The following is a 10,456-nucleotide window of genomic DNA, read 5'->3' as shown; positions in this document are numbered from 1 at the left end:
TTAGGTAAGACTATTGTTCACTTAACTCAGAACTTTTCTACTCATACAGGTCAAGTAATAATTTAGTAGTCTTCACATATATTTCACTTCTAGGAATACCGTGATCTATTAACCAAGGCCGTCAGCTGTTTGAGTCAGATGGCTTTGATTGCTGCTTGGCCTCAGCTCTCCTTTATGGTAACCACACCCACCTTGCCTTTGGCAGTTGAGTGCCACCACGTGACCCCTTCTACACCAGGATCCAATTACTCTCATTGTATTTGTTTCCCAAACAGGTGGCTCCAGTTTCTACTGTAAGGCCTGGGCGAAGAGGAGTAATCCCAGAGTTCTTCAGGAATACTGGGGCGCCTGTCACAAATTTATCACAGTTTTGGTGAAAGGGACACTTTCTGGGCCCTCCCAGTGTGGGTGAGTAGTTCTTTATTTACTATGGTTGTCTTCAAGGACGCTCTAGTCCTTAAGAAAAGGGCATATAAATTTCTAACACCGTGCGCTATGAACTATGCAAAATGAGCTCTTTTGTTTACAAGGCATTGGGGCTCCAGTGACAATTATATGAGGAATTTACTACCTTCGGTTGGTAATAAAACTTTGTTTTATTCAATGACTGGTAGGCCTACTGGGCAAGTTTGGCTGGTTTGCTTTCTTTATTCTTTAGCTATTTTATCTCCATTTTCTGATTCTGTACCAGTGTGCCTGCTGAGAGGAATCCCACGCTCATGCTCATAGTGTTTTGAATCTCCATGAGGTTTGCTTCTGAGGTGCTAAGGCTGTTTAGAGGATCTGTATGTTTTCTCCAATCCCAGGTCTGTAGTTAAAGGGTTCAGGCTTCTTTGTTTACACCTAGTGTCTTATTAGAGAGTCTCTGTCACATTTACAACACAAGGACATTTATCATTTCCCTCTCTGTCTTAAGCTTTCCCTTTGGCTTCAGAAATTGAAGAAGGGGAATATATTCTCTTAATTAGCCTCCTAATTTATTTTCTTTGGAAGGAGGCTCTCACATACAGATAACGTAATATGACTATATGTATTGCATACTAATTTTTATTTCTTCCATGATTAGCTTTATTAGCCATGCAAGGGGACTATTAATTATACTTTACATAAAATTAATAGTAAATCAGTTTAATTGATTTGATTTTCCTGTATTTTGACTGGTGGTGATTTCTGAATGCAACACTTAAAAGGGTTATTCATAGAATAAGCAAAGATAGTTGCTGCCTAGAATGTTAATATGTGTTCAGTGGACACTGTATAACTCCATAAATATCACCAACACTTTTTGAATTCCAATTTTTCCTTCTTTAGTTCACAAAATATTAAAATTCAAGATTCCCAGCTGCTTTGGTAAGTAACCAATGCCTGTTCCAGCTGATGATTATGGCTGAAGTATACTGTTCAACTTGTCTTGAGCCACACAAACATCAATGCTGGGATCGTTTCTTCTTACTTAGAATAATTCTGAAACTCTTAGGGATCCCTTATTGCCACTTAGAAAATTAACACGTTTATAAAATGTGAATCTGAGAATGTGGGGGAAGGAAGAGACTGGGAGGTAGAGAAATGGAAAGCAAAGAAAAGTGGTCTGGGACATCACCGAGATGTCAGTTCCTGTAACTCTGATAGATGAGATGCACGTTGGAGGACATTTCCCTAAGCGGCGTTGAGTGGCTTCCGCGTAGGTCTCTGAAGAATGAGGCTGTTGAATGTGTACGTCAGAGTGGACGAGGGCACGGGCTCTGAAGCAGAGCGCTGGACCTTCAGTCCTTCCTCATGAAGTACGGACTGTGCAGCCTTTGTGTCTTGGTTTCCTCAGCGATAAAATGAAGGTACACTTAGTACTTGACTCGTAGAACTGTTGGGAGCATTATTTGGTGAATCAGGTTCACTGACACATGTCAGGTTGATGGGGGTACCTGGCACAGGATAAATACTCTTCTGGCTGTTAGTGCAGTGGGTTTGGCGGAATTCTTGGGCTGATATCCTTGGTTGCACATGCCATCACTCCCATGCTACATTTCTCCCGTGTGTATTTTAGGGCTATCTTTTCTCACTAAAATGTACATTCTAGCTTGCGTCGTAATTCTTAGAGGCCTACTGTATGGTGCGAGTTGAAAGAAGGGAAGTCAGTTCATCTTTGGGATGTGCTTCAATTTTTGTGTATTTCGAAATATGAAGAAACAGATTATAGTCTTTGGATAATCTGCCTCCACTGATGTGAACTGGGATTCATTCTATGTATGAAAGTTTGTTTTTTAATTTGTACTGGTTCAGCTTTTAAGAGGTGTTTCTATTTGATTTGTATCAAGGAAACCATATCATAAAGCCTGGTCATCTTTGGATTCATAAAATTGTATTATTTTGTTTTTATGAAACATTTATTGGTAATTAATAATCTTAATAACCTATTTAGTTCAAAATGAATTTTCATGTTACAAGAAAAAGCATATTTAATATAGATAACTTGTGAGATAAGTATTAGATTATGAGAATAATCTAATCTATGATATATATAATATCATATGATATATATGATATATATAAGATTAAATATGATATATATAAGATTTAAGACAAGTTTTCTAATTTCTGAGTGCTTATTTTCAACACAGCTTATTTCATCATATTAATAAAAATAAATTATTTTGGAATATTAAGTAGTGCTTTTTCTACAGTCATCTTAAAACTACCGTATTCTTCTTTAAGAGAAACACCAACAATATTTGTACTTTTGTAATCGTATTTGGGTATCTTGAGGTTTGAGTTATGGAACAATAATTCATGCCCTGTGCATCTAATGACACTCAACTTGAGGCCTCCCTCCTAAAGTATTTGGCCCATAATTTATATTCTGCTGAGTCTTATGGCTGTGTCTCTCCATATTTTTTGGATCTGCCTCTAGTCACCAGAAACATTAGAGACTCTAAGAAAACTTTCTTCCCTGACATTCTTCCTATTTAAATCTGCTTTGGCATGTTTAAATATTGTCCACAAGGAAATTTAGACAGTGTAGACAGTGAAAAAAAAATGGCTTTAGCAAACAGGATATTTTGTCACAAATATCCCGCTTCCCCTCTCCGAGAGCAGACAGTGGCAGCAGTAGTTAATGAGAAGTGAATTTAGTGAAAATAGGGGAGAGGAAAGTAGCTGTTCCAATCAAATGCTGTCGTAATTTCTCAGGTGTTTGGAATTTATGACACACCATTCAGCAAATCTCCAATGATACATTTCTGTAACAGGAGTTATAAATCCATTGGCAGTTTCATTAATCAGACAAAGAGCTGTGCAGTTATTGAAATAACTCCTCGAATAATTGCCAACTTGCCAGGCAGTGGCATCACTCCTAAGAGAAGTACTTCAACAATTGATGATTTAGCCCTGGTAAATTAACATTTCTGACATTGAAAAATCATCCTTAGGCATCCCATGGTTCTGAGGAAGCAATTCCTGGGATTGTTTCTCCTCATAAGCAAGATATTAAAAGTGGTGAGGATCAATACTTTGCTTGTTTTACACATAAGGAGAAATGTGCAGGCATTACAGCCATCCCTCTTTACACTGTGGTTCCTGTTTTAACTATTAAGCTGTGATTAAAAACATTAAAATGCTGTTGACTTAATTGCTTTAATATTTGTTGAATGCCTTTTGAGCATGTGTGCTTAAGGCTTCTGGGGAGTTGGGGGATGTGTGTAAAATAAGACATGACACCTCCTCCCAAGTAATTCATACCCAACCCTTCAGGGGATAATATGGCACAATTGAGTAAATGCTACTATAGTTTATTGTAAGTGCTTGGAGATCAGAAACCAAGACTGAACAGGAAAATGAAGGAGAGCCAGAAGTCTCCCAGAAGTGGACTCACATTTCATTGTGAGAGACATGAGAAGGAATTCAAAAGACAGAGGAAATAGTGGGAAGAGGCTAGAAATGGGAGCTAAGACATACACGTTCTACCTCCACATGTGTGACACTTAGAGTGCACCAGTTGTCTCTTTGAACCTTGATTGTCTCACTTAAAAATATAACAATAACCTTTCTATTTTATGGTGAATTTCCAGATCAAATTGAAAAAGTTGAAACAGAAAAAATTTGCATGAGAGAAAAAGCTAAAAGAAAAAAATACATTGATAATGGATGTTATTAATAAATGGTATATCTTGGAAAACTACAAAGACAATTTTGACATGCTTCTAATAGCTAAAAAGCAAAATCATGTGTCAGTTATATTTATCTGAGATAAAATACTTTTCTACAATTATTTGTATTGATATATTGCTTTTAAATGCCTCCTGTATTTTCTCTTAGCTCATGATTTAGATTGCAGAGGACCACAGTTATATCCAATAAAAACATAATAGTGAACTAAAGCAGTCATATTCCAAAATACATTATAAAACTTAACACTTCATCTTACTTTTCAATTCATCCTTTAAGATCCATATTATCTTTAATACTTTGAATCTAATAGTAGAAATACAAAATAAAGGAAAACTACATTTTATTGTAACTTACTCATGGATTTGGTGATTTGGGATGTTGCACATTTTGAATAGATAAAGTCTATAGTTGTATGTTTAAGCATACATTGTATTAAAAAAATTAATGTAGTCTTTTGATTATTCCTTAGTTCTGATGTTTCAAATTGGTCCATAAAATGCCTATGAAGTTTATATCTGTTTTTATATCTACAAACTAGGGGAAGCATCAATGATATGAGAGCTTCTCCAATTTGTTTCACTTTAGAGCATATCTTGTTAGTGTAAACTGAGGCAGTAGGTCTTTATATAAAAATTCTGAATTTAAGAGCTAAATACTTAAAAACGAGATGTTACACAAAACTATGGTGGAATATTATAACAGAATATGGTTTTTTTCAAGAACTCTACTCAAGTGGTCAGTGTTGATATCCACTTGTTATTGAACTCTAATTTATAGTACTTGAACAATTTTACACTCATTTTTAATGTTTTACTAAAATGCTTGCATGTCTGGACAATGTTTTTTTACCTCACCATTACATTTAGTGAGTATAGCCATGTCTAGCATGTTGTAGTTGCTTGAATAAATAAATTACTGTGTTAATTGAGGAATTATGTTAAAGTTAGATCAAGTATGAGTAGCTTTGTCAACTCAGAGTATTGTGTTGAGTGGAAAAATTGTTATACCCTCGGGGATAAATGGTGATAGAAGGAGACTTGATTGGGGTGGTGAACATAAAATGCAATATACAGATGACGTATTATGGCACTATACACCTGAAACCCAAATAATTTTATTATCGAATGTCACCCAAAAATAAATTCAATAAATAAGTCAATAAAAAAGTAAAAAAAGAAACTAAGAAAAATAGTTATACTCTCTCTTATTTCTGTTTTGTACACTTTAAAACCCGAAATATTTATTTTGCTAAATTTCTTAGTTTTCAGTTTATTCTCATTGGTAATAGAGACATTTAATTTTAGTCAACAAATTAGCTGATGCCTTTTTAAAAAAGTTAATAATGAGATAAGTTATGAACAGGGTGTGAACTATTACTTGGTCAATCACTTCACTAAAATGTTGATAATGACTTTATTTTTCCTATCACTGTCAAACTTCTGACAAGGGTGAAATTTAAAAATGTGTTCCTTAAACAGAATTATCTTTAGAGTTGACTGAGAGGAGGATGTTGAGAGAATTAGGGATTCTTAATGTTTCTGTAAAGTCCACTTAAAAATGACTGCTCCCTATATTTGAAATCTGTAATTTTTTCTTATGTTAACTAATCTAAGTAACAAGCAGCATTGTGAACTAACATTCTTTTTTCTCCCAAAAGTGCTTAGGCACAGTCAATCTTTAAAAAAAATTTTGTTATTAAATTTATTGGGGTGACATTGGGTAAAAAATTAGGTTTCAAGTGTACAATCCTATGATACATCATCAGTATATTGCTCTGTGTGTTTACCACCCAAAGTCAAATCTTCTTCTGACACGTTCAATCTTTATCAACATTACTTATGCTCCAGAAAGGCTGAAAATGGGAAACAAATGAGAAAAAAAGTACAACATGCTATCATCACCGAAAAATAGTATCTGTGTTGAAACCTAGCCCACCCTGGCAATCCAAGAAATGCGTCATCTACCATATAGTTACAGCACGTCCTTGGCCGGCAAGTATAAGCTGTTGGGGTCATTTTGCTCAGGAAAATATGCCCTTAACAGTTTAAGAAGCAGAATCCGTCATTCTGCTTATTCTTTCCCGGAGCTGAAATCCTCTGACCCGTGGATGGAGGACTGTCTTTTCTCTTTTCTTTGCTAGACTCTGATCTTGCAGAGTACGCAGAGCCCTGGCCAGGAGAGCCCGCAGGGGAGAGCGCTGAGGCCGCTCACTTTGCAGCGTTACCGCGGCGGCCACCCCGCACCCGGGGTGTTGTCCTCTGTAGGTTAGTGAGTGACTGTCAACCCGGGTGCCGCAAGACTGGAAAACATGCAACCCCTGACTAGTTCGTTAGGAGCACTGCCCTCTTTTCCCTTCGATGGTCAGATAAAAAAATGACAACAGCCAACAACAGGCGTTCAGTGTGAATGAATCAAAATTATACCTTACTTTTTGTCGTATTGGCAAAAAATATATTTCTTGTTGTGCCGCAGAATTTTAGTGGCTGGTTTATGTGTGCTGTGAGATGAAAAAGATTGCAAGTCGCTGGTTTAAGTGGCCAAAGCAAGACAAATGTATGCAATCTTCACTGCAAACAGGCCAGCCAAGCTCTCCATGGCTCCACCGGTGCCCCTCCAGCAGTTCTTACTGTCTAACCCTTGTCCTAGACTTGGGCTTTTAAAACATAAAGCTTTCTGCTGCAAAACTGACATTTCCAACAGCTTCACTGATTAATCGTTCAAGCTTAGCTCATCTCAGCGGCTTGTGTCTTGAAACAACTATAAACCTGTAATTTTTTCCTAAAAGGACAGTAATCCTCCTTAGGATAACATGATTATGAATATGCCATTTTTATTAGCCCCTGGTTAAACCCCCCCCCCCCAAAAAAGGATGTTAAACCTGACATTGCTTGGATTTGTTGATGACTAAATGAAAATAAGATTTTCTTAATGTTTTAAGAAACATTAAGATACATAAAAACATATGTATCCTTGTTAAAATTTATGTGATTTATTTCAACACCCAAAGTACATACTCCATTTCAAAAAACAAGAGGGAACAGGATTTTTTTACTTCGGTGTGTTTTTTATGCCACTGAAAGTAAAGACTAGAACCATCTTGTTGCAATGTTCTTGTTTTGCAGTGCTATCCCTCCTGACTTGTGTGCAAAAGATAGCAGATGCTTTGAGTGTTTGGAGCACACCTGGTTTTTATGCAAAGAAAATGTGTAATTTGAACTATCAAGTGAATAATTAATGCAAATTAATTCAAGAGGCATTCTAAAATATCGCTTGTGAAATTCCTTACTTTCTCTAGCAAATGCTGAAACAGGCATCTTTCAATCTCCACCTTGCCTCCCCCTTCTCATTAGAAAACTCCCCTCAAAGATAAATTGCTTGCACAGAGTTTTCCTAGGAAAAAAACCCCCACATATTTGCTGTTTTGTTTCTAAAGAATGCACCCACTCATAAAAGGCAGGTTTTGGGAAGTACTGTACTAGCTGACAAAGTGTTTTCTAGGAGAGGGCTCATGCCCGTGACAGAACCCCAGGGATTTAAAGAAATGTCCATGTTAGAGTATTTGCCTGTACTTGAAATATCAGCAGCAATCTCTTAAGATAATAATCCATAGGATTTATCTGTCATACCCTTGGCTACTTAGAATCCCAGAACTGGAAGTAATCTCTGTGCTTTACCCTTGACTGTCAGGGAATGGGTTGGGCTGGTTGGCTACTTATGCTGTTGAGCAATTCTGCTTTGCTTATATCTTCAGACAAATGTTCTGTTTTTCAGATAAACCACATTTATCTTAAATGCTCCTCAGCCCGAGGCTGCCCCCCACCCTCCCACCCCTACCTAGGAAGACAGGGAAATAGTAAAGATTTTTTCAAACTATAATGAAATTCTGTGGGTTGAAATGCCAGCCTTTAAAAGTAAATATTAGGACCTACTGCCAAATAGAATGGGAATGGAAGAACTTAAGTGTATTTAAAACTTAAAGAGAGGCATTGTGAGGATAAATATCTTATCTCAGCTCCTAGTGAAGTGATGTTAATTGTAGATGCTTAGTTATGCCAAAGTAACTTTTGGAATAATATACATACATGCATACATACACACATACAATGTGCTTATAAACACATACCTAACCCTATATTGGTAGGTCACATTGCATTTCTTAGCAAGTATCAATTTTTAAATTTTTTTAAATACTCACTGGAGGATATTTTTTCCATTGCTTTTTAGAGAGAGTGGAAGGGAGAAACAGAAAGAGAAAGAGAGACATTGATTGGTTGCCTCCTGCACAAGCCCCGACCAGGGCCAGGGATCCTGCAACCCAGGTATGTGACCTTGACCTGGAATCGAACCTGTGACCCTTTGGTGCTCCGGCCAACACTCTTAACAGCTGAGCCACATGGGCCAGGGCTCAGCAAGTGTCTTTTATAACCATTCAGGCAATAAAAAAATTTATTCTTAATGTCTTTAATGCTGATTCTCTAGATATGTAATAAATCATTAGAAAATAATCTATATTACAACCCACCCAAAAGCTAGTGATTTTTCCCTTTTCACTTGACACTACATCATTCCATCAAATAACCACAGGGTGAGGTAACACCTATTGATAGCAGTCCAAGGAGTACTATGGTATGTATAGTATAGAGCATATAGACTATATTTATATCTATAGTTTTAATTCCGGGACTGACTTAGAATGTCTGCTGTGCTACATAAGGAAAGACACTTCAAAGATTACATTTTTTTCAAGTACAACAGTTTTGGTGGGCTCTTTACCCTGCTCTCCCTCCCACATTTCCCATTAATTCTGCAGTTAAACATATGTATCTACTATATGACACAGCTATTCTACTACTTGGTATTTATTCAATATAAAAGGAAATATATATGCATACAAAGAGTTGTACATGAATATTCATTGCAATTTATATGTAATATCAATAAGTTGGAAACAATTCAAATGTCTGTCATCAAATGAATGGATAAACAAGCTGTGGTATATCTATATTACCCATACAATGAAATACTATTCAGCAATTAAAAGTAATGGATAACTGACACAGTTTGACATGGATGAATCTCAAAATATTTCCAGTGAACAAATCCAGACTAAAATGTACACACTTTGTAATTACATTTGTATAAAACTCTAGAAAACGCAAATTAAAGTACAGTAGTGATAGAAGACTGATCAGTAATTGCCAGGAGTAAAGGGATAGACTGGGAGCTGGGAAGGGATTACAGAGGGGCATGAAGGAACTCTGGTGGGTAATGTGTAAGGCCATTATTTTGATTTTCATGATGGTTTTGTGTGACTATACATATGACAAAGCTTACCAAATTGTACATTTTAAATATATGTGATTTTAATTTTTGCCAAATTTACTTCAATGAAACTCCTGAAAAAGAGAAAGAAAAAAATTTAGGCTCATTAGGAAGAAACGGATTTCTACACATAAGCTGGTCTTGATTATTCATTGGCGTTTCTTTCTCCATCTTTAAATAAGAGAAAAGCAGTGGACGTACTTGCCTCTGTAGGTTGTTGAAAATCAAATGGCATAACAGATAAAAATGTGCTGAAAATGTACAGTGCTATGAAACCATAGTTATTACGGAGGGTTTGGTTAGATTTGCGTAATACAATTCATGATGGGCTCATTTACATTTTGTGTGTGGGGGGGGAGTAGAGGTTGGGATTCCTTTAACTCTTATTTTCCAGTTCTTGCTCTTCGCATTTTTTGTAAACTCGGTGCTTCCTACTCCCTGCCTAGTTCTTTTCAGTCTACTGGAAGCAGCTCCTGGCTGTACTGCACAGAAGGTTCTGATTCTTCTTCAAAAGCGCTTTGCTTTAGTAGGAAATGCAAAAAGGTATTTAAAGTGTGGGGGGAACCCAGCAGTTTGTATTTTCTTCGGTACATGGGATAAGATGAGAGAAGCATGACTGGATTGGCAAGCAGGTAATAAATGTTTAAAAGGGTGGAAGCCTGAATGGGAGATCATGGCCAACCGGCACAGCATCACAGTGCCCAAGAACTTGATTTTTGACCAGTTTTGTTATTTCTATGGCTTCAGAGTTTCCTTCAGCTTCCATGTAAGGGAGGAGCAGCTCCAAATTCACAAATTGGTATTGTGCAAGGACTCAAACATCAGTGTTTACTTTATGGGAACTTGGAAAGATGGTTGCAAGATAAATGAACTAACATAGTTTCCAGCTTTTACTATGGTCTACATACAATAAGTATTTTTGCCTCTATTTGGAATAGAGTTCCAATACCGGCTGGAAGAAAAAAATGTTACT

The 10,456-nt window shown here is 36.6% G+C and overlaps 1 long non-coding RNA gene across 3 annotated transcripts in view; it reads left to right on the top strand.

The window, feature by feature from the left end:
• Positions 1 to 305: 305 nt before the first annotated feature.
• LOC308563933 overlaps positions 306 to 10,456 on the top strand; it is a 334,396-nt gene continuing 324,245 nt past the window's right edge. For all 3 annotated transcript variants that reach the window (XR_013999871.1, XR_013999872.1, XR_013999873.1), the window contains exon 1: positions 306 to 408. This is a non-coding gene — a long non-coding RNA (uncharacterized lncRNA). The remainder of the gene's footprint in view (positions 409 to 10,456) is intronic.

Source organism: Miniopterus schreibersii (assembly GCF_964146895.1).
Source record: "Miniopterus schreibersii genome assembly, chromosome: 11".
NCBI classification, from domain to species: domain Eukaryota; kingdom Metazoa; phylum Chordata; class Mammalia; order Chiroptera; family Miniopteridae; genus Miniopterus; species Miniopterus schreibersii.
The sequence above is the reverse complement of the archived record's forward strand: the minus strand, read 5'-3'. Positions and strand labels throughout refer to the sequence as shown.